The sequence below is a fragment of the Bos javanicus genome, chromosome X (assembly GCF_032452875.1).
Source record: "Bos javanicus breed banteng chromosome X, ARS-OSU_banteng_1.0, whole genome shotgun sequence".
Lineage (NCBI taxonomy): Eukaryota > Metazoa > Chordata > Mammalia > Artiodactyla > Bovidae > Bos > Bos javanicus.
The window spans coordinates 140585873-140610923 of NC_083897.1; the positions used below are offsets into that span (position 1 = coordinate 140585873).

A 25051-nucleotide genomic window follows, 5' to 3' on the forward strand; every position below is an offset into this window, starting at 1 on the left:
GACTCTTTGCGACCCCATGGACTATACAGTCCATGGAATTCTCCAGGCCAGAATCCTGGAGTGGGTAGCCTTTCCCTTCTCCAAGGGATCTTCCCAATCCAGGTATCTAACCCAGGTCTCCTGCATTGCAGGTGGATTCTTTGCTGTCTGAGCCACATGGGAAGCCCAAGAGTCCTGGAGTGGGTAGCCCATCCCTTCTCCAGCGGATCTTCCCAACCCAGGAATCGAACCAGGGTCTCCTGCATTGCAGGCTCATTCTTTACCAACTGAGCTATCAGGGAAGCTCATTGTTAATTAAATAAGATCAGATATCCGAAGTTAAGGAATTTAGCACTTCTCTGTGTATGGGGAAATGCAAGAGTCTGGGTGCAATGAAGTCATTCCTTTAATCTGCACCTTAGCGATTGGGTACCAGGATGTGAACACACCCTGAGTTTCCTCAGGGTTTACCATGGGAAGTGGCCGCAGTCTGACGGCTGCTAGAAAACAGGTGTCCCTTCCTCCTTGAGTTCCCTCGGGGCTCACCATCCATGGTGGCTTCAGGAGCTGGTGACTGTGACGTCCTTTGTTTACTGAGATGGCAGGAAAGTTTCCATTTCTCAACGGCACAGAACCCTCCAGAATCGATTCTACCACCTCACTTTCCCTTTCTTACTGTATTCCACCCCCCTCTCCCCGAAAAGATCATTATACACTATTCCTGACGTTTATTTAGGCCATCCTTTAAAAATTATGGTAAAATACATGTAACATGGGCTTCTCAGGTGACTCAGTGGCAGAGAACTCACCGGCCAATGCAGGAGGCCCTGGTTTGATTGCTGGGTTGAGAAGATCCCCTGGAGGAGGAAATGGCAACCCACTCTAGTATTCTTGCCTGGGAAATCCCATAGACAGAGGAGCCTAGTGGGCTATAGTCCATGGGGTTGCAGACTTGGACACAATTTATATATATATAATTGGACACACACACACACATACATACACACACACACACACACACATATATGTGTATGTGTGTGTGTGTGTGTGTGTGTGTATGAAATGGGCTGTTTGCTGTCATTCTGTTTGTGTAGTATTTGGCTGAGAATCTATGTCTCTAAGGAAGCAGAGTGCTGGGTTGGGAAGATCTCCTGGAGAAGGAAATAGCAACCCACTCCAGTATTCTTGCCAGGGAAATCCCACGGTGGGGTCGCAAAAGAATAGGACACAAATTAGTGAGAAAACAGCAGCAACATACGTGACATAATGTTACCAATTTAATCTTTTTTTAAGCGTATAGATCAGTGGCATTTTTCTGACTACTGCTGCTGCTGCTAAGTCGCTTCAGTCGTGTCCGACTCTGTGCAACCCCATAGACGGCAGCCCACCAGGCTCCCCCGTCCCTGGGATTCTCCAGGCAAGAACACTGGAGTGGGTTGCCATTTCCTTCTCCAATGCATGAATGTGAAAAGGGAAAGTGAAATCGCTCAGTCGTATCCGACCCTCAGCGACTCCATGGACTGCAGCCCACCAGGCTCCTCCATCCATGGGATTTTCCAGGCAAGAGTACTGGAGTGGGGCGCCATTGCCTTCTCTGTTTCTGACTACAGTCTTTATCTTATGTTGGGGTATAGGAGATTTCCAATACTGTGTTAGTTTCTGGTATCCAGCACAGTGGTTCAGTTATTCATATATATATATGAATATATACATATACAAGCATGTGTGTTATGTATATGTTGCCAGGCCAGTGCTATGAAATACATTCACATTGTTTTGCAAGCATCACCATTGCTCATGTGTAGAACTATTTTCATCTTCCCAATCTGAAACCCCATAGTGATTTTTAAAATTAATTTTATTGAAGTACAGTTAACGTATCATGTGTTCATTTCTGCTGTACAGCAGAGTGACTCTGTTATACATACGTGTACCTTCTTTTTAAAGTCTTTTCCCCTATGTTGTATCCCAGGGTATTGAATGTAATTCCCCGTGCTATACAGTAAGGACTTTGTTTATCCATCCTATGTATAATAGCTTACAATCTGCTAATTCCAGGCTCGCAATGCATCCGCCTCGCTTCCTTTTGGCGACTACAAGTCTGTTTTCTACTAAGCTGTGGAAACTCTCTCCTCATTAAACAGTCACTCTTCACGCTCCCTTCCTCCCAGCCACTCCCCTCCCCCAGCCCCTGGAAGCCACACTTTCTGTAGCTATGGATTCAGACTGTTCCAGGAACCACATATACATCGACTCACGCGATGTGGATCCTTTGGCGTCTGTTTTATTTCACTGAGCACAGTGTTGTAGAGTAGCCAGAATATGCCAACTCCCAAATACACTAGTTCCGTTGCATTGATCTGAAGGCCATTGAGAACAAATGGATAGGAGAAAATCAAAGCTCCCTATATGCCTTGATTTGCCTAAAAGCAGGACATAGCCTTGGAGGAATAGCGATATTCCTCCTCCCTTCTCTAGCAGGAAAGACAAAAGTTATTCATCAGAGACAACTTTGGACCCCATGAGCCAGGAATCTACCTAACACTTTCCCAACTGGCTTTATCTGCCATGAGTCAAACTTCCCACAGTTTGACCTTGGATGCCTGAAACCAGTCTCCTTTGTCCCACTATTTCTTCTGAAGCTTTTCTTCTTTGCTGAAGACCTTTGGGAGCTACAGTTCTAAGTCATCTCTAGGAGGTACTCATTTTTCCTTGGTCTCTCCCAGGTATATACAGGAGGCACCCATATTAATAAACTTGCTTGTTTTTCTCTTGTTCATCTGTCTTTTATCACAGGGATCTCAGCCAAGAATTCAGAGGTATAGAGGCAAAATTCATTTTCCTTCCCTACAGTGTCCTCAAGATTCAGCCCAGGTATGGAATGAGTTACAGTTTCATTCCTTTTTAAGGCTGAGTAAGATCCCATGATATTGATAAACCACATATTAGTGAGTCCTTAACTCATCTGGAACCATTTTATGAGTTTATTCTAAATGGCAATATTTTATGCCTCCAACATTTAATGTAATGGGATGAGAAAGACACACATCCTATCTAACCAGTGTGTTTGGAGATAGAGGACTTCCCAGGTGGTACTAGTGGTAAAGATTCCACCTGCCAACGCAAGAGATGCAAGAGATGTGGGTTCAATCCCTGGGTTGGGGAGATCCCCTGGATCAGGACATAGCCACCCACTCCCCTTCCCTGGAGAATCCCAAGAACATAGGAGCCTGGTGGTCTACAGTCCATATGGTTGCAAAGAGTCAGACACACACAAAATTTGGCATGCACAAACACACAGAGTTACAATTATCTGACAAATGGTATGTGTTGAGTTGGCCAAAAAGGTTCATTTGGGTTTTTCTGTAACATCTTTTGGAAAAACTCAAACAAATTTTTTTGCCAACCTCATAAGTGGTGATATCTATAGGAATATGTTTCCTTTGCAGGGGCAAAAGTTTATTTAATGGGATTTAAGAACAGCACAGAAAAAACCAAAAGCCTTCCATTTTTACCTCCAGAATATTATAACTCAGCTGTTGTATTTGCTTGTGGTTTGAAAGATCATCACATGTACATGTGTGGACATAATGTAGGTTAGAGTATACCTCTCTCTACAAGGTCAAGTCATTTCCCCTTTGAAAAGGTCCAGCGGGAATATCTGCAGGTCCCCATGTGGTGATTATCAATAGTTTTGCAGTGGTTCAGTACGCATTGCTCAATGAAGGACCCTGGGGGAAATTGAAGCAGAAAACAGAATTATTGGAGGGCTGGTTAAACAAGACAGCTGCCTCTATACGCTTAGAAATGAGAGTGCTGTAGTTTGTCCCTGCTGTGTGAACAAGCGGACACAGCCCACGAAGTGAATTTCCCGGCAGAATGTCTACAGTATCGAAAGTGGAAAAGTAAACTCAAAAACGACCCCAACATGCATAGCATCACTGGTAGCTTTTCAGAGATGGTGTGACTGATCCAGGTCATCGTTTTAAAAACTCCCTTGCGACTCTGGTGTCTTCTAGGTCGAGAATCTCTGGCTAAACAAAGACTATAAACACAGGTCTTTTGAATTCTGATTGTAGAAAAGGTAAAGAAAAAAAAAACACATTGAATTTCTCAGCATCCGCCAAGAGAAAGATGAATGCTGCTCCTGCTGCTAAGTCACTCCAGTCGTGTCCAACTCTGTGCGACCCCATAGATGGCAGCCCACCAGGCTCCCCTGTCCCCGGGATTCTCCAGGCAAGAACACTGGAGTGGGTTGCCATTTCCTTCTCCAATGCATGAAAGTGAAAAGTGAAACTGAAGTCGCTCAGTCGTGTCCGACTCTTAGCGACCCCATGGACTGCATCCCACCAGGCTCCTCTGTCCGTGGGATTTTCCAGGCAAGAGTACTGGAGTGGGGTGCCATTGCCTTCTCCAGATGAATGCTAGGGGAAACTAAAGGAAATCTGTGAACCCAAACAGAACAAAGAATGTGTTTATAAATGTGACTGCTTGTTAAGTATTCATAGAAACTTCCTGTGTGATATATAAAGGATCAGTTTTACAAAATAGTTTTTAATGGGGAGGGGGGGTGGAACCAATGAGAAAAACAGTTTCCACTTCTTGACCTAAAGTCAATTGACTATGGAATTTGCTTCATTGTGGTATGGTTGCTCCAGAAATGTTCTCAGCATAAATCAGTGATAAAAGTTGTCTTTATCTATAAAATGGCATACCTCTTTCCACTCAACTGTAATAACTATATAGAACTTGGAAAGTCTGTAGATTTAAAGGCATCACGATCAGAGCTAGCAAACCAATGTGTTTTTAATGAGTCTTTGCTTCTTTACCAAAGGTTTTTGATATGTGGTTGGCTTTAAAGGATACCTCAGAAATTGGCAAGGTAAAAAAAAAAAAATACACAGTATGATAGAGAATTATGTTACCATAGCTTATTTTCAGTATGATGGAGTGCTTCTCTTAAGAAGCAGGCAAAGTGCAATCTCTGTGGGTTCCATTAATTTGGCATGATATTTATCTGGCTAATTGTGTTTTGTATCTGGTTAACTGTGTCCAATAAAAACGAATTGTGTGCTTTGAATACACTTTAAGTATTTTTAGGATACCACCTAAGAATTTGGGGCCACCATTTCACATGCTAAATATGCTTCTGTGGGAAAAAAAAATAAAGTTCAAGTAATATAGCTTTGTTTAAAGCCCCCAGATTTAATTAACAGATTATTCTGCAAACTGTTACTGTGAAGATAAGAGCTAATGGAAAAAGGCACAGCTGTATATGTATGCACACACACACACAACCCTTTGGAGAAGGGATAGGCTACCCATTCTAGTATTCACGGGATTCCCTGGAGGTTCAGATGGTAAAGAATCCGCCTGCAAAGCTGGAGACCTGGGTTCGATCCCTCGGTTGGGAAGATCCCATGGAAGAGGGCATGGCAACCCACTCCAGTATTCTTGCCTAGAGAATTCCGTGGACAGAGGAGCCTGGCGGGTTATAGTCCACGGGGTCGCAGAGTCAGACATGGCTGAGTAACTTAGCACACAAGTAGCATACACATAACAGATTCATCTTTGTATATGTGATACATGTGTCAAAAAAGATGGGATCATCCCAAGATTATTATAACATCTCACTGAGAATTCAGCACAGATATCTATACATATTGATACATTAGCCCTTATTCTTTCTGAGTCCATCCTGAAATGAAAGAAAGAATGTAGCAGTGAAAAATCTTTGAAAAAAAAAGATACATAGAAGACCACCTTGGATAACTGAAGAGTAACTCTTTGGGGCATAATATAACATGTACGTTTTCAGCTAAATTAAGGAGGAAAATACTTTGCGTCTTTGGGAAGATGCTTGAATTGCAAAACAGCATGTTTTTTTAAGTTAAATATATATATATTTAGTTATTTATTTTATTTTGATGGTGCTGGGCCTTCCTGGCTGCACATGGCCTTTGTCCAGTTCTGGCAAGCAGGAGGACTTCTCTCTAAATTGGGGTGTGCAGGTTTGCCACTGTTGTGGCTTCTCTCATTGCAGAGCGTGGTCTCTGGAGCCTGGGGGCTCAGGAGTTGTGGCTCCCAGGCTTAGCTGCTCTCTGGCCTCTGGGATCTTCCTGGACCAGGGATGGAACCCATGTCCGTTGCTTTGGGAGGTGGATCCTTAACCACTAGACCACCAGGAAAGTCCCAAGGAGCAGCTCTGATAAAGAACCGTTTTCCTCCCTGCAAGCCAGCTTGGGATGAGTAACACAGTAAGCGTGTAGGAGTGACTTGGCCTTGGGCATCTTACCAGCCTTGAGGTCCAGTCGTGTAGTAGGCACTCGGGAAGCGTCAGCTCAGGAAGTGAAGGTACTTTAATAGTAAACGTCCATGCGGAAGCTGCAAGCTACCAAGGTCAAGCATACCGAGGCAACCTTGTGTAAAGAAGCAGGATCGCTGTCTCCTCTGAGTCCAGGGAGCAGCAGGCTATCGGCTTCTTTTGCAGCGTCTCCTTCATCACAGCCTTAGGCAGTTGCCAATGGCAACCAGAGCTTCCCAATCCACATGCCGATGGCATTCCATCCTGAAAATCTCTTTCTGTGACTCACTGGCCCCACCTGCATCTATCATCCTTGGAGCAAGGGTTGTGAGATGATCAGACATGGTGCTCTAGGATGGAATAGAGGTTGCCGCCACTTGCCCCCAGGCTGACTCTGCTGGGCTCTTTCTTATAGGAGAGAAAAAAAAAAAAACATAACTCGTTAGATTCACAATGTCTCATTTGGGGGTTGGAGAAGGCAATGGCACCCCACTGCAGTACTTTTGCCTAGAAAATCCCATGGATGGAGGAGCCTGGTAGGCTGCAGTCCATGGGGTCACAAAGAGTCGGACATGACTGAGCGACTTCACTTTCCCTTTTCACTTTCATGCTTTGGAGAAGGAAATGGCAACCAACTCCAGTGTTCTTGCCTGGAGAATCCCAGGGACAGGGGAGCCTGGTGGGCTGCCGTCTATGGGCTCGCACAGAGCTGCACACAATTGAAGCAACTTAGCAGCAGCAGCAGCATTTGGGGTTAGTGGTTGTGTAACAGACTGGGGTGTAAGGAAGTTTGCAGATACAAGAATGTAGAGAGGTTTTCTGAAAGTGACTGTTCGTTCATGGTGGTCCCAAAAGAGAACTAGGGCCAGTTTTTTTTTTTTAATTAATTGTAATTTTTTATTTAAGGATCGTTGCTTTGCAATGTTGTGTTGGTCTCTGCTGTCCAATGAAGTATATTGGCTGAACATATACATATATCCCCTTCCTCTTGAGTATCCCTCCCACCCCCGATCCACCCCTCTGGGTCATCACAGAGCCCTGCACTGAGCCCTGTGCTATAGCAGCTTCCTACTCGCTGTCTATTTTACACACGGTCCTGTATATATGTCAGGGCTGCTTTCTCAGTTCATCCCACCCTGCCCTTCTCCCACCGCATCCACGTGTTCATTGCAGTGCTATCTCTAATAGCCAGGACCTGGAACCAACCTCAGTGTCCATCAACAGATGAGAGCACAAAGAAGATGTTCAGTTCAGTTCAGTCACTCAGTCGTGTCCGACTCTTTGTGACCCCGTGGACTGCAGCACGCCAGGCCTCCCTGTCCATCATCAACTCCCGGAGCTTGCTCAAACTCATGTCCATCAAGTCGGTGATGCCATCCAACCATCTCATCCTCTGTCATCCCCTTCTCCTCCCACCTTCAATCTTTCCCAGCATCAGGGTCTTTTCCAATGAGTCAGCTGTTTGCATCGGGTGGCCAAAGGATTAGAGCTCCAGTTTCATCACCAGTCCTTCCAATGACTAGTCAGGACTGATCTCCTTTAGGATGTACATACATATGATGGAATATTTCTGAGCCACAAAAAAAAAGAGTTAAATTGGGTCACTCACAGAGATGTGGGTGTCAAAGAGGGTGAATTAAGTCCAAAAGAGAAAAACAAAGGATGTGTATTAACACACCTACATGGAATCTGAATTCATGGTACATACCGAGAGGGCCAGATAGTTTTAATGGCTGGTCCAGAGATGTGTCCTTGTTGAGTTTCTTTCAGATGTCAATCATTTCAGATAAACTTAGTTCCTGGTCTTGTGCTTGAAATGCAGATTCTTGGAGATGCTCAGTCGACTGAACGGAGACTATTCTTAAAGATGAGAGGCCCTGGAATCCAAAATATGTAGGAAGCAGACTTTGGGGTTAAAAGCCCCAAAGACAGCCTTCATTTATAACAGTTAACAGGAATTCAGAGTTTCTCCTCCACTACTCTTTCTAGCTGAAGATTAAAAACAGTAGAAAAACGCCTTTACTTCCCAGTAGTTTAATTATTACTTACTCAAAACATTTTTGCCTAAGAATAAAAAATTTTCCTAAGTGGAGATCTTTATTCAGAATTGAAAATATATATAATATGAAAAATCATAGTAAATTGTATGCAGTAGATCATAACGGATGTTGAGATACATCCCCTTATTTAGTCCTTAACGTAACCCTTTGTAGAAAACAGAACTTGGCGTGTTTCTGTTTATCATTCATCTGTCCGTATGCATCTGCTCCTCTCTGTCATCCATCCACCTAAATGTGTTTCTCTTTTTCTGTGCCCCCTCCCCCCGCCCCCTTCCCAATCATGTGAGAGGGAAAACGAGTTTCCCCTCCACTGTCTTACAATCTGTTTATAGAGGCTTGTGAATTAAACTGACAGAAGATGGATTAACAGGAGATAGGCAGGTTTCTTTACTGATGCTAATGTTTTTATGTGCACGAGGGTGTCACAGAAAGAAGGGAAAACCCAAAGACGCGATTATACAGGGGTCTGGGGTATGATTTATATACGACCTTAATGGAAGATGATGAATTAGTGGCTCAGCGGTAAAAAACAAACAAACAAACAAACAAACCCAAGACACAAGAGACGTGGATTCAATCAGTGGGTCAGGAAGATTCCTCTGGAGAAGGATATAGCAAGCCACTCCAGTATTCTTGCCTGGAGAATCCCACGGACAGAGGAGCCTGGCGGGCTACAGTGTACAAGGTCGCAAAGAGTCGGATACGACTGAGTGCCCAGGCAGGCATGCAGGACTGGACAAAGAAAGAGATACTTGGGCTCCCTCCCAGGGCTGGTGAACTGTAGGCTCCCTCCCAGGGCTGGAGAACTGTGGGCTCCTTCCCAGGGCTGGTGAACTGTGGGCTCCCTCCCAGGGCTGGTGAACTGTAGGCTCCCTCCCAGGGCTGGTAAACTGTAGGCAGAGACCTTGCAGTGGTGGTTCTTAGTAGCCAGTGCTAGTGAGTGCTAGTGAAGGGCTCTTTAGGAAGCTTGTTATGCAAGCTAAGAGTTGTTTGCCTCTTCTGGTATGGGAGAGGAGAATGCCTTTACAGATGGGAATTTATGTCACCTTCCCAAAGGGAAATTTATGCCCTGCTCCCTTGGTGGCTCAGATGGTAAAGCGTCTGTCTACAATGCGGGAGACCCGGGTTCAATCCCCGGGTTGGGAAGACCCCCTGGAGAAGGAAATGGCAATCCACTCTAGTACTATTGCCTGGAAAATCCCATGGACAGAGGAGCCTGGTAAGCTACAGTCCATGGGGTCGCAAAGAGTCGGACATGACTGAACGACTTCACTTTCACGTTCATGCCCTGCTCTCAGGCAGAAAGGGGTCAGGCAGAGGCTTCTATCAGCTTCTGATGCTTGATGGTCTGTTTCTTTCATCTCAAACTTATCCTTATGCCAAAGCAGCACGTTTGGGGGTGCATATAGTCTGATCTGTCTGCCCATTCATCCATCCATCCGTTCATCCATCTACCCATGCATCCATATATCTCTCTATCCATCCCTCCCTCCATCCATCCATCCATCTATCCACTCATCCATCTGTCTGTCCATCCATCATATCTATATATCTATCCGTCCATTCACCTACTTTACTCTATCGTCTGTCTGTGCATTTACGTATCCATCTATCTCAATTCAAAAGCTTTGTGAATTCAAAAGCTTTGGCTCCTACAAAATAGGTATATGCTTACAGATGCAAAATTACTATGGGGATGCTTGGATCCTGACTCTCACCGGATATAGCGAGACTTATTTCTATCACAAGTGTCTGCAGAACTGAGAACTTAACCCAATAGCGATTAGGTAAAAGAACTTGAAAAGTAAATCTTGTTTCCTGTCTCCTGTGCAGTGCGTCTTTGGTACATCACTTTTCCCTGTTATTTTGAATTTTTAGAATTAAGAAAGGTTTGCTTCCTTGGGCTTCAGGGATATGGTGACAAGAACCGCTCAGTCGTGACTCTTTGCAACCCCATGGACTGCACAGTCCATGGAATTCTCCCGGCCAGAATCCTGGAGTGGGTAGCCTTTCCCTTCTCCAGGGCATCTTCCCAACCCAAGGATTGAACCCAGGTCTCCCGAATTGCAGGCAGACTCTTTACCAGCTGAGCCACCAGGGAAGCCCAAGAATACTGGAGTGGGTAGCCTATCCCTTCTTCAGTGGATCTCCCTGACCCAGGAATCAGACTGGGGTCTCCTGCATTGCAGGTGGATTCTTTACCAGCTGAGCTATCTGGGAAGCCCACAGTGACATGAACGCATCAAGATCAACTTCTCATCTTTCACTTGTTCCTGGGCCACAGTTTCCCCTTCTCCCAAAGAGAGAGGAACACAGAGATACTCAGAAGGAGAAGGAGTGCATGACGCATTATATATATTGCACCAAAGTGTGGACCAATGGAACCACAGAATCGCTCAGCCATGCCCTTGAGAAATAGCGTGTAGCTCTAAGAAGAAGCTGTGAGTGCCCGTTGTGTTTTAAACCCCCCATTCCTGGAAACCTACTTTCTCAGCTCAGCTTTTACTTTGTGGCTCCTGCTCGGCTCCCTGCGAGCAGATCATGCAAGTCACCAGGGCACAGCGGCTCGTCCAACCTTTTCTGCCTTGCCAACTCCGCTGTCTTGACCCACTTCTCGGCCCTGAGGTTGAAAATAGCTCTGCCCCATTTGATGCAGAAGAAAGGCATGCTAGGCGCTCTGGAGAAGAGGACAACGCTTATGCAATAAGATGTATGTTCCACTTCTTTCTCCATCCACCTAGCAGTGGTGTCCCGGGTCACGTGAGTGGAACATCAACTTTGTACTCAACATACATAGCACATTATTGCTGTCTCTGTGAGACACAGTGCTGATGCTCCTTTATGGTGAGCATGACTTGCTCATGTCCTGAGACAAATGTCATCATCCCTCTTTGTGGTAAGAACTATTTTTCCCCGCTAAGGGAAATTTCTGGCTAAAACCCTCTTGTTGGTTTTGAGTGAATTATTTTTTTTTTACTAAGTAGGGTCTTCCCTGGTGGGCCACTGCCTTATAATCTCCTGTTCCTTGAATGCTCCCAGCGCAGAGGGCCTGCATTGCATCCTTGGTCAGGAAACTGGATCCCACATGCCACAACTAAGAGTTTCCATGCTGTAACTAAAGACCTCACCACAGAGATCAAACATTCTGCAGGCCACAAGTAAGATCTGGCACAAGCCACATAAATAAATGTTTTAAAAAAAAAAGAAAAGAAGAGGTGGAAATAATGTTCGTCTTTACTGATTTCACAAAGACAGTTTGAGCTTGAAAAGAGCATTGGGTGTGAAACCGTTTTCCCATGGTTCAAAACCACATTGACTCATATTATTGACACTTGATGCTGGGTTAAGTGGAAAGCCCTCAGGCATCTTCGCGTTTGAACGTGTCTGTTCAGACATCCCGCCACACTCCACAGGGGTTTCCCTGGTGGCTCAGTTGGTAAAGAATCCGACTGCAATGTGAGAGGCTCGGCTTCGATCCCAGAGTCAGAAAGATCTCCTGGAGAAGGGCATGGCAACCCACTCCAGTGAAGAATCCCATGGACAGAGGAGCCTGGTGGGCTACTGTCCAGGTGGAAAAGTGTCAGACAAGACTCAGCAGCTCAGCAGGAGCATGAATGAATACCACACTCCACAGTTGAAGTCTATTCAGGAGAGTCTTGCCACAGAAAGTATGGTCCAAACATGGACAAGCTTCTAGCATCCCTGGAGAGAGAGCACTGGAGATGCTCTCAGGTTCTGCCCGAAAGCTGCTGAATCCAAATGCTCCTTGCAGTGACATCTCCAGGGACTCAAGGCACAGGAGAGTTTGAGAAGCCCAGAACACACTGTCTCCACGGAATGAATTCCTCCCTTGCCTGCACATGGTGCTGACCGTGAGGATATTTCCTGGGTGTTGAGAGGACACAGAAAGTGTTTAAACGCGTTATCACTTCCCCAGGTGCCGGGAGCCGGCATATTGCATATTGAGTGCATATTGCATATTGAGTGCAGCACTTTTCAGGATCTGGAATAGCTCAACTGGAATTCTATCACTGCCGGTAGCCAGCGTGAGGAACTCCGCCCGTGACAAAGGTCATGAGGAAGGAGGCTCGGCATACGCAAAGGCGGGATCGAGCCTCAGGAGTCCCCCTGGAAATTCTCGAGCATATACCCCCAAAACCAGAGTCTGCCTACTTTCTGCTTTACGGGGGGCTGTCCCCCACTACCTCTCTGAAAAAAAGTTAGCTTACAGCTCCAGTTAATAATTCCTGGGTGTGACTGTGTTTAACCTACAAACTCCTTTGGAAATCCTCTAGCCTGCCTGAATAGGTTTTTCCGGCAACATGTGATTGTTCAGAGCCTCCCAACTGTGAGAAGCAGGAGATGTTCTAACTGTCTAAACACAGATTCTTTTGAGTAGTTAAAAGATTGATTAGAAATTGTATTGGTGAAGGGATTTTCACTTGTTGGGCCAATGTTTGCTGCTAAGTCTCCATATCCCTTACCTGCTGTGTCCCTGGCAGTGTATTGGTTAATATAATTGGTGTAAATAGTAGCTTTAATGTTTGTAACCTGGGACCCTTGAGTTAATTCTTTTTCTTGTTGTAGCCCACCACACCTTTGCTCTGTAGGAATGCAACTTTATCTAATGCTTTTGGAGGGTGGCTCCTGACCAATCACCTTTAGAGAAAAATAAGTTTTCTGAAGAAAAGGTCTTAAAATGTTAACAGGCCTCCAGGCCAGAAGATGATGCAAATCACCTAAGCTTTTGCATATGATAAGTTTGCAGGAAGAAAGCCTGGTTTGCTGCAAGACTCTACCCCTTCCCCCATTATCCTCTGTGCATAACTTAAGGTATAAAAACTACTTTGAAAAATAAAGTGCGGGCCTTGTTCACCGAAACTTGGTCTCACCATGTCGTTCTTTCTCTTACCTTCTGGCTGAATTATTCAGCCTCTTTTCTCCACTGAATTTCCTCACTGAGCTATCCTTATTTCAGCCTCTTTTCTCCACTGAACTTTACTGAGCTATCCTCATTCTATTACTCTTTATATCCTTAATTAACATTTAATTAAGCAATTGTTTCCTGATCTTCGCCTACGCCGTCTCTCCTTCGAATACCCTGGTTCAGCCGGGGCTGGTCCCCGGCACCCAGGCACTCAGCCTTTTTCGGGGTGTGCGTATGTGTATTAGTCACTCAGTCGTGTCCAACTCTTTGCAACCCCATGGACTGCAGCTCACCAGGCTCCTCTGTCCATGGGCTTCTCCAGACAAGAATACTAGAGTGGGTTGGCATTCCCTTCCCCAGGGGATCTTCCCAACCCAGTGATCAAACCCAGGTCTCCCGCATTGCAGGCAGATTCTTTACCAGCTGAGCCACCAGGGAAGCCCAGATGGGAGCCCTTGGGAATCTTATGAAGCCTATGAACTTGCTTGCCATCATTCTCCATGCAAGATTACTGGAGTGGGTTGCCAGTCCCTTCTCCAGGGGACCTTCCCTACCCAGCAATTGAACCAGGGTTTCCCACATTGCAGGAAGATTCTTTACTATCTGAGCCATTTAAATGTGATCAATTCAGGACTCTTGAGAGTTCCTTGAACAACAAGGATATCAAACCAGTCAGTCTTGAAGGAAATCAATCCTGAATATTCATTGGAAGGACTGATGCTGAAGCTGAAACTCCAATCCTTTGGCCACCTGATGCAAAGAACTGACTCATTGGAAAAGACTCTGATGCTGGGAAAGATTGAGGGCAGGAGGAGAAGGCAGCAACAGAGGATGAGATGGTTGGATGGCATCACCGACTTAATGGACATGAGTTTGAGCAAACTCCGGAAGATGGTGAAGGACAGGGAAACCTTGAAGTCCATGGGGTCACAAAGAGTCAGACACAACTGAGCGACTGAACAGAAGCAACAAATTCAGTTGAACCATGGGCTTTGTTCTTTGCATCTCAGGGTCAAGTAAGCAAGGTGATGATTTGTATGCTGAATTGAGACTTTTGCTCACTTTCTCATAAGACTTATCCAAACTGTCAACACTTAGATGGAGTGAGCTGGTGGAATTCTTGAGGGTAGATTTGCAAGCAAAGTGAAAATTGTCAAGAATGGTTAAAAGCATGCAGAGAAAAAAAAAAAATAGCATTTTCCCTGAAGGTCTTTGGGCTTATAGGGCACAAAAATGTCTGTCAGTAAAACCTCACCAAGGTTTAAATGAAAACATAGTCATTTTCAGTGTTTATGTGTTTAAAGCAAAAGTTTAAAATTTCCTTTTCAGAACCCATTGCTTTTGTCCTGGGAAAATATAGCCTAATTATACATCACTTAGACATGGTGAATTTGATGACGGCCTATTTGAGCGTTCAGAATCTTTGTTCAGAATTCTGGGCCATCACTTTGACAATTTTCTCCCGATGAAGAATCCATTTACAGTTATTTATCTGGGCACCGTAAGCACATCTACTGCCTTGAAAGCGAAAGAGAGAATTTATACTTTCCACACATACACGCGCCAGAAATGCCTTCAAGATTAGATGAAAGAGAAATTGCATTAAACCACAGAAGCTCTTTGCAGGGTGTTCTTAACTGAAGCAGGCTAGAGAAAGGAAATGTGTGACGTCTCCACTGTCTTCCCGTCATTCCTTTCTTAAAATTTTTGTTTTGGGTGGGAGTGCAGTTGATTTATAGTGCTGTGTTGGTTTCAGGGGTGTGGCCAAGTGAATCAGTTTATACACATACATACATTCACTCTTTTTTAAGATTGCTTTCCCATATAGGTCATGACAAAGTGTTGAGTGCCCTGTGCTATACAGTAGATCCTGTTTCTTTTTTTTTTTTTAATATTGAATCAAATCATCAGCCTAAGTCAAGGACCTCAGATATGCAGATGACACCACCCTTATGGCAGAAAGTGAAGAACTAAAGAGCCTCTTGATGGAAGTGAAAGAGGAGAGTGAAAAAGTTGGCTTAAAGCTCAACATTCAGAAAACTAAGATCATGGCATCCGGTCCCATCACTTCATGGGAAATAGATGGGGAAACAGTGTCAGACTTTATTTTTTTTTTGGCTCCAAAATCACTGCAGATGGTGATTGCAGCTATGAAATTAAAAGACGCTTACTCCTTAGAAGGAAAGTTATGACCAACTTAGACAGCATATTAAAAAACAGAGACATTACTTTGCCAACAAAGGTCCATCTAGTCAAGGCTATGGTTTTTCCAGTGGTCATGTATGGATGTCAGTGTTGGACTGTGAAGAAAGCTGAGTGCAGAAGAACTGATGATTTTGAACTGTGATGTTGGAGAAGACTCTTGAGAGTCCCTTGGACTGGAAGGACATTCAACCAGTCCATCCTAAAGTAGGCCAGTCCTGGGTGTTCATTGGAAGGACTGATGCTGAAGCTGAAACTCCAATACTTAGGCCACCTGATGTGAAGAGCTGACTCACTGGAAAAGACCCTGATGCTGGGAAAGATTGAGGGCAGGAGAAGGTGACGACAGAGGAAGAAATGGCTGGATGGCATCATCAACTCAAAGGACATGGGTTTGGGTAGACTCTGGGAGTTGGTGATGGACAGGGAGGCCTGGTGTGCTGTGATTCATGGGGTCGCAAAGAGTCGGACACGACTGAGCGACTGAACTGAAGTCAAGGAAGTCAGAAAGAGACAAAGCTACCATATGATATTCTTTGCATGTGGACTCTGAAATATGGCTATTCCCTTCATTCCAAGTGTTAGCACTATCAACCACATGCCCCTCCTTCCAAACATCCTCAAGGCATTTGCCTGTCCTTTCACAGACCAACATGACAGTCCGGAGTCTTGTGAACAGTACAAGATGCCAGGATTCCTGGGGGGAAAAAATCCCTGTGCCTTTTGATCTATCAAGTCCAGAAAGAAACTGAGCCCCCACTATGGGGTCTAAGTATGCTGTCTCCTTGAAGGCAACGAAATGGAATGAAACGTGGCATGTTAGTCGCTCAGTCATGTCCGACTCTTTGTGACCCCATGGACTGTTAGTAGAAAAACACAAACCTTTTGGCCAACCGAATACATATGAAAAATATGCAATGCTTATGGCATATATACTCTGTACATATATGCTACATATATACATTACAAAGATAATTTTTTGTTTTTATTAAAGAGAATATTTTTGATGTACTTTTGAAACATTATATGGATTAAAACAATGGTGATATACATTATACCTGTGTATATTACATATACATTATATGTATATAATGCATTACATATGCATTGATATATACATCACCATTGCTTAATTCATATGTTATAAATAAGTATATCTAAAATACGCTCTTTGTTTTACTTATACATATATATGAGAATAGGGCTTCCCAGATGGCTCAGCAGAAAAAGAATCTACCTGCCAATGCAGGGGACGTGGATTTGATCCCTGGGTCAGAAAGATCCCCTGGAGGAGGAAATGGCAACCCACTCCAGTATTCTGGCCTGGAGAATCCCATGGACAGAGGAGCCTGGTGGGCTACAGTCCATAGGGTCACAAAAGAGTAGGGAAAACCTTAGTGACTGAACAACAACAAAATATGTAACTGTTATACATGAATTTATATATATGTATACATACCCTGCCCCACACATAAAGTGTAGCTAACATAAAGTGCTTTGTAATTTATATGTGTATTACAGAGCAGCATATATCAGCAGCATATATCATACAGTTTCATAATATCATAGGGATTAAAACCATCACTGATCATGATTTTTCTGTAGGTTTATAGTTCTATTTTTTCATGAGTTTCTGTAACTTGTTTTTTTTTTTTTTTGCTAGTTCTGCTGAAACGAATGAATCTCTGAAATGATTCTGACATCTCACCTTTGAACCTGTCTCCCGGAGCAATTCAAAATAGCGTGGCAGAGTCTCCACACAGTCCTGATTCTCCTATTCAACACACAACCTGTTCTCTGCAGCACCAAATCAGAGATGCTTCAAACATATATTGCCTGTTGAAGAACAGAGAATCAGAAATTGATTGGTATGCAATTACGTGTCAGGGAATAAAATATATTACAGTAGATTTGCAAAGCACGGCGTTTTTCTAGACGCGTGCTCGCTGCATTTTAAAAAACCGTGAGGCTGTCATGATATGGAATTTATAAAACGTGATACTTATTTCTGGTAAATAATCTACTGCTCTGTTTTTCGCGTGAATATGCTTAAGAGGTGAAAGGCCAACCTCATATTTGTATGGAGCAGTTGCTGTTGGAAATTTTTCTTTTTTCCCCCTCTGTGCTTGAAGAGAGAGAGGTTTAGTATGTAGAGAAGAGGCCATACAACTTAGGGGCAGGCAGATTTGGTATGCAGTTCTCTTTCTTCCTCATTGCCTGGGTGATCTTAGGTGATTTGTTTACCTTTGTAATCCCCTTGTGTACCTCAAAAATGGAGACAGCCATATACACCCTCCTGGTCAAGGTACAAATTCCTGGCACCACCTTCATATATCTTCATACGTAGCACTGCATATGCATTAGCTATATGTATACATATACGAACTTCCCTGGTGGCTCAGACAGTAAAGCATCTGTCTACAATGCGGGAGACCCGGGTTCGAGCCCTGAGTTGGGAAGATCCCCTGGAGAAGGAAATGGCAATCCACTCCAGTACTATTGCCTGGAAAATCCCATGGACAGAGGAGCCTGGTAGGCTACAGTCTATGGGGTTGCAAAGAGTTGGACACGACTGAAAATATATATATGCACATACATATAAAATATACACATGTTATATATATATGTACATTTTGTGTGTGTGTGTAATATACTATACATAGGGGGTGTATGGCTAAGTGGGCAACACAAATTCGGTGTCATTTAAATTTAATTTCTCTGCTATAAGTTAGAGTCATCCACTCAGCAGGTAAAGCAGTTAGTCAGCCAGTTCAGTTGCTCAATCGCGTCTGACCCTTTGCGACCCCATGGACGGCAGCACGCCAGGCCTCCCTGTCCATCACCAACTCCTGGAGCTTGCTCACTCAGGCCCATGAAGTCGGTGATGCCGTCCACCCATCTCATCCTCTGTCTTCTAGGAACTGGAAGGACAAATGGTCACAGGGCCAGAGGAGTTAAGGACGTGAGTGACAGACGAGGTGAAGACCATGGAGACACTCTACAGGTCGATTCACGGGGCCATCTTGACTTGACATCAGGGCTCACCACGTGGAAAATGATGGCCCACGTCATCCGTTTTCTGCATTTTTCGGCATAGTCACATTTTTTCCGTAAATGTCCCAATTTGCAAATGTTGGCAACTGACTCGGTTAAAGGAGAGCATTTGTATGTGATACCAGCACACGGGGAATTGCAGCAGAAACACCACTCCTTTGAGCAAGAGATGGCTCACAAGCTACTTGGTTTTGATTGTTAATCTTCCTCCACCATTCGGATGGGGGTGGAACCCACCACGGAGCTTGTTAGAAGGGCACTTCTCAGAACACCGCCTTGTCCCACGGAATGGGGAACCCTGGGGTGGAGGCGCAGCATTGGCCTTTTAACAACCCGAAGACCTCACTGCCAATGCAGGGAGTGTGGCATCAGTATCTGGTCAGGGAGCTAGGATGCCACATGCTGGGCAGTGCGGCCAAAAGATTAAAAAAAACATAAATCAAAAAAATAAATTTTTAACAAACCCTGTAGGTCAAAATCTATAACCTAAGCCCAGTGGGCCAGATCTGAACCACCATCTCCCTCTTCACAGCCATAAACTAAAAATGGATCTTCTGTTTTTAAATGGCAGGGAAAACAGATAAAATCAGAAGAATCATATTTTTTTTTGTAATTGTAACAGAATATTGCATTGAAATATTTGATAAGGCCAGGAAACAACAACAAAACTGGAAGTGGAAAATCTGTCACTTCTACTTGATACTGCTAAAGCTCATATTTATAACACCCAGCTCTCCATTTTTTAAACAATGGCTTTACTTCCTGACTGCTTCCTTCCCGAAACACATATGTTTCTTTCTCTATTTCCAATCCAGTGGGTTATATAAATTCCCAAAGTGAAAAGAACCTGGAAAAGCCAGGATTTCCACAGAGAAAACCTTGTAACTGAGGGATCCATTGAGAACACACTGGAACAGGATATCCCGTATTCCAAGTGTTTTTTATTCTCTCCGTCAGATAAAAGTGGGAAATTCCAGCCAACTGCCTGAAAAATCACCTCTGTCGGCCAGCAGCCTTGAAACAGATTTTAAATCGGGTTGATGCACAAAAAGCCCTTGAGATTTAAATGTGTATGATTCTTTGAAAGCTATACATATACCAGAGGAATTTCTCCAGAGTAGGGTGTGACAGATAAGACACACTCCAGCACTTCTCTGTCAACCTTTTGGTCATATTCTAAAGAGTCTGGCTTGCAGGTGCAAACGCAGCCTTACGTGGGAGGCATGTATCAGTCCTATGTGTTCAGCACATCTATAAACACAATAGGATTCCAGGTGGCTCAGTGGTAAAGAATCCGCCTGCCAATTCAGGAGCCACAGGGGTTGTGGGTTCGATCCCTGAGTCTGGAAGATCCCTCTGAGGAGGAAATGGCAACTCACTCCAGTGTTCTTGCCTGGAGAGCCCCATGGACAGAGGAGCCTGGCGGGCTACAGTCTGTGGGGTTCCAAAGAGTTGGGTACAAGTGAGCGGCTGAGCACAGAGCAGATAAACATAACAGTAACCAACCTTGTTAAACTGTCACTTAGAGGGTAGGTCTGAATATACATAAAGGAAGAAAAATCTCTTATCCCACTTCCTCATTTATCGTTTTCTGAGTCACCACACATCAGTTCTCAAGCCTTAATAGAGACTTTTATTATTAGTCAGAGCAGAAAGTCGGTCAGTTTCTTTCTGATGGGAAAACTATTTTCAAAAACCTAAGATTGTTCATGGGGTCACAAAGAGTCGGAGACGACTGAGCGACTGAACTGAACTGAAGATTGTTTTGCTGCCCAATTTAAAAAAAACACATTTCGGAAGACTTAATGCTTTCATGGATGGAACCCAGGACTGATGTTGAAAAGCAGCGGTAATCTTGAATTAATAATTAACGTTTTCTTTGCCCTGTTTTATCCCTTTTTATTACATAAAGAATATAATGCTTCTCTTCGTCTTGTCTTCATTAAAAAGCCATATTGCATTGCAACAAAAACCTATGGAAATTATCAGGCTCTGAAAAGAACGTTGTGCAAGAGATGCCCAAATTGAATATGTAGAATGTAGAATCATGATTCGTTTTACATTTGCCGGATATAAACCTATGAAGAAGACATATCCTCAGCTTAAAATAAATTCAACTAATTTAACATTTGTAATGCCGTTCTTCACAAAGTCTTTCTTCATTTGTGTGAACAAAGTGGGCTGCTGTCAAACTCTTTATGGGAGGCTTGTTCACCTTTGGAGGCAGAGTTACTAAGCAGTAATCAAGGAATTGGAAAGCAATTCATGAATTGCCTGCCAGCGATAACAAACTACAGAGTTTATTGGGTTGCAGCTGTGTTCACTACTGTAATAGCTCTTATTCATATTATTCAGGCTCTTATAGGATGAATGATTCCGTCCTTCCCACATAGCACTGTGTTGCAGGATTTCACAATCTGCCCATTTTAGAAGTAACCTAAAATTATCTCTCCTTTTCTCCAACTTCTCTTTTTGATGCCTTCTTTTTTTCCCTACCTTAATAGGTACATAGTAAAATCTTTGTTCCTTTGAAGTAGTATTTTATTCCTAATAAAATTTTAAAATGAGGTGAATTTCACAAGTCAATTGTACTAAATTAACAAGGATAGATATTGGTTCCACTTGTAAAGTAGATTTTAATTTTATTATAGGGCAGAGCCTTGAGAAAAAGGAATTAAATTTGTTTAGTTTAAATGCGAAGCAAAAGCAAGACTGATTTAATTTAAAATAAAAGAGTTGAGGGTCATTGTAGTTTAATCAAAATACTATGTGATTGAAGTTATACTTGCAGCAACATCTGCCTAGCTGTCTTCAGACAATCAATCCTGTTGACAACAGAGACAAGCAAAGAGATCAAATACATCAGAAAACCATCAGGAGTGTCAGAATTTTCAAAGCTGTCTTAATGGGATGCAAAACTCTGCTGATAAAGGAAAAGACTGGTAAACCAGTAAGGTGTTCTGATCACAAAAGACACCATCAAGAGAGTAAAAAGGCAAGCCACGGACTAGGAGATGATATTTACAGCATTTTGAAGTCATAAATGTGTTGTATCCTCAATATAGAAAATATTCCTTAAAAAATCAATAAATAAGGACTAACAAGGCAGTTGAAAAGTGGACAAGAGGTTTGAACTAGCAACTCACACTTTGGACATCCAAATGCCTAATGCACCCATGAAAATGATACTCAGGCTCAGTCAACATCAGGAAAACTTACCTTAAAGCTATAATGAGAGACATACACCTAGGCACCACAACGGCTAGCATAGACAGGCTGACGTCAGGAAGTGCCGGCGAAGATACAGAGCAACTAGAACTCACTGGAAACACTTATAGGAGGAGTTCTGAATCAGTGCAAGCTTTGGGGAAACTGGTCTTATCTGTGAAAACTGACTGTAGGTAGATATATACGTGACCCCGTTCTTGACATCAATGTATACTTAACCACTTTAAAAGATTGATTCCAGAATGTTCATAGTATCACTGTTCATTAAAGCCAACACGAAGAAAGAAGCCAAATAGTGTCAACAGTCGAATGAATGAATGTTCTGAACCATGCTTAGTCGTTCAGTCGTGTCCGACTCTTTGTGATCCCATGGACTGTAGCCTGCCAGGCTCCTCTGTCCATGGGATTCTCCAGGCAAGAATCCTGGAGTGGGTTGCCATACCTTCCTCCAGGAGAATGAATGAATACATTGACATATATTCATGTAAGAGAATATTGCATGGAACTGCACGATGAATGAGCCACTCCATGCAACAACATTAACAGATCTTATAATATTACATGAAATAAGCTAGATGGGGTAATAAATGGGCTTCCCTGATGGCGTGGCAGGTAAAGCATCAGTCACTTCAGTTGCTCAATCATGTCTGACCCTTTGTGACCCCATGGACTGCGGCACGCCAGGCCTCCCTGTCCATCACCAATTCCCAGAGTCTACTCAAACTCATGTCCATTGAGTCAGTGGTGCCATCCAACCATCTCATCCTCTGTCAGCCTCCTTCTTCCGCCTTCAATCTTCCCCAGCATCGGGGTTTTTTCCAGTGAGTCAGTTCTTCGAATCAGTGGCCAAAGTATTGGAGTTTCAGCTTCAGCATCAGTCCTTCCAGTGAATATTCAGGACTGATTTCCTTTAGGATTGACTGGTTGGATCTCTTTGCAGTTCAAGGGACTCTCAAGAGTCTTCTCCAGCACCACAGTTCAAAAGCATCAATTCTTCAGTGCTCAGTTTTCTTTATGGTCTAACTCTCAAATTGATACATGACTACTGAAAAAACCATAGCTTTAACTATATGCACCTTTATTGGCAATGTAATGTCTCTGCTTTTTAATATGCTGTGTAGGTTTATCATAGCTTTTCTTCAAGGAGCAAGTGTGTTTTAATTTCATGGCTGCAGGAGGCGTGGATTTGATCCCTGGGTGGGGAATATCCTCTGGAGATGGAAATGGAAACCTACTCCAGTATTCTTGCCTGAAAAATTCCATGGGCAGAGGAGCTTTGTGGGCGACAGTTCATGGGGTCACAAAGAGTCGGACACCACTAAGCGACTGAACAGGCAGAGTATCCATGGAAATAAATGTTGTACGATTCCATTTATGCAGAGTTTAGAAACAGGCAAAGGGAATCTATGGTATTCAAATGTAGGGAGCAGTTGTTTTTGGCCTGGGGAGTGGTAATTATCGGGAGGTCTTTGGAAGATGCTCCTCAGATGTAGGTCATGCTTGGTTTTTTAGCATCGATGGTGATGACATGTCTGTGTTCACATTGACATCATTCATTCGCCCACACAGGCATGATCTGTGCAGCTTTCTTCAATACATCATCCGTCAGCCAGAGGTTTATTGACTTCTCAAAACCCCTTGATGAAGACATCTACATCTTCGATCAAAGGACTGGCTTTGAATTAAATCAACTCTAGTCTGTCGTGAAACAAAGGTAAACCAAAATCTCTATGAGATTTATTTTCTCTTCATTTTCCACCCCCACCCCCATCTCTTTCTTTCCTGCCCGCTGGGGTTTTCTCTTCCCTTTTAGCAGCAGCCAGCATTACGAGGGTAGAATGTACCGTTTTCCAGAGGCTGTTTGCCATGTCACCTGATTTTCAGCTCATTTCTGTCCTCATGAAAATGGGTGACACTTGGTGTGCAGAGAGATTTTCAACTAATGTGCGTAGAAGACTTGAGATGTGTACATACACTCTGTTCTCCCTTGGCTGGCTTCAGTAACGGAGATGTTTTTTCATAATTCGGTACTTTTTAAAAATTTTTACTCTTAATCAAGAAGGGTGTCTGAAACTCACTGACTCTTTCCTTGGTATGACTACTAAAGGGAAAAAAAAATAGGGCTAGTATTTAAGCTCTTTTCACAGTGTCTGATGCAATCAATTCCCTCTGGGGAGTCCTGATGTTGAAAACTTGCCACTGAATGGACTCACTCAGGCCTCTCTGAGGCTGCCTTCTGCACGCTTACTCTCCTCACTCATCAGGTTATTTCTGATTGAAATGGTTGTTTGTGAACCACTCCACCACACACCCCATTCTGTTTATTCCTTCCCCAGTGAGTCTTACAATTAACCCCACATTTCGGCATGGATTCGAGACCACGTAGGACAAAACACTTTGAAAAGCTATGTGAATGAATATATTTATTTTTCTTAAATAGACTAAAAATCTAATCAGCCAGCCACCTTTGGTTTTCTGCATCTTAAACTCTGTCTGTGCTTTTCTCTGAGGTAGTCAGGCTTCTGAAGCCACATACGTTATTTTTCAATAAGGAGATCAATAGTAAGTGTTTATAATTTCTCACGGAGAAGGCAATGGCACCCCACTCCAGTACTCTTGCCTGGAAAATCCCATGGATGGAGGAGCCTGGAAGGCTGCAGTCCATGGGGTCGCTGAGGGTCGGACACGACTGAGCGACTTCACTTTCACTTTCACTTTTCACTTTCATGCATTGGAGAAGGAAATGGAAATCCACTCCAGTGTTCTTGCCTGGAGAATCCCAGGGATGGGGGAGCCTGGTGGGCTGCTGTCTATGGGGTTGCACAGAGTCGGACACGACTGAAGTGACTTTGCATACTTTCTAAAATGGTAGCGGAAAGATATTAGAGATAATTTTGTAAAAGATAGACATTGCCCCAGAAACAGCCATTCCGCTAGAAATAGCCAGCAAAGACTTGAGAAATGGAGGTTTTTCTTATGATACGTTGCCAGGGACGTGAGAGACAATGGCGTTTTCTGGCTACTGAATGGCTGTATTTTCTAAAAGCTCTTGAAACTGGTTTATCAATTATAAGTATTAGTTGTTCATTCATGTCTGACTCTTGGTGGCCCCATGGACTATAGCCTACCAGGCTCGTCTCTCCATGGGATTCTCCAGGCAAGAATACTGGAGTGGGTTGACATTTCCTTCTGCAGGGGATCTTCCCGACCCAGGGATCAAACCTGCATCTCCTGCATTGGCAGGCAGTTTCTTTAACTGTCTAAGCCACAAGTGTTGTTAAATCCAAGTGCTGAGAA

General features: G+C 43.7%; 1 long non-coding RNA gene across 1 annotated transcript in view; it reads left to right on the forward strand.

Annotated features, from left to right (window-relative positions):
* The window catches only part of LOC133242922 (uncharacterized), a 46551-nt gene extending 29169 nt beyond the window's left edge, over positions 1-17382 (forward strand). The window contains exon 2 of the long non-coding RNA XR_009734921.1: positions 17136-17382. This is a non-coding gene — a long non-coding RNA (uncharacterized LOC133242922). The remainder of the gene's footprint in view (positions 1-17135) is intronic.
* The last annotated feature ends 7669 nt before the right edge of the window (positions 17383-25051 follow it).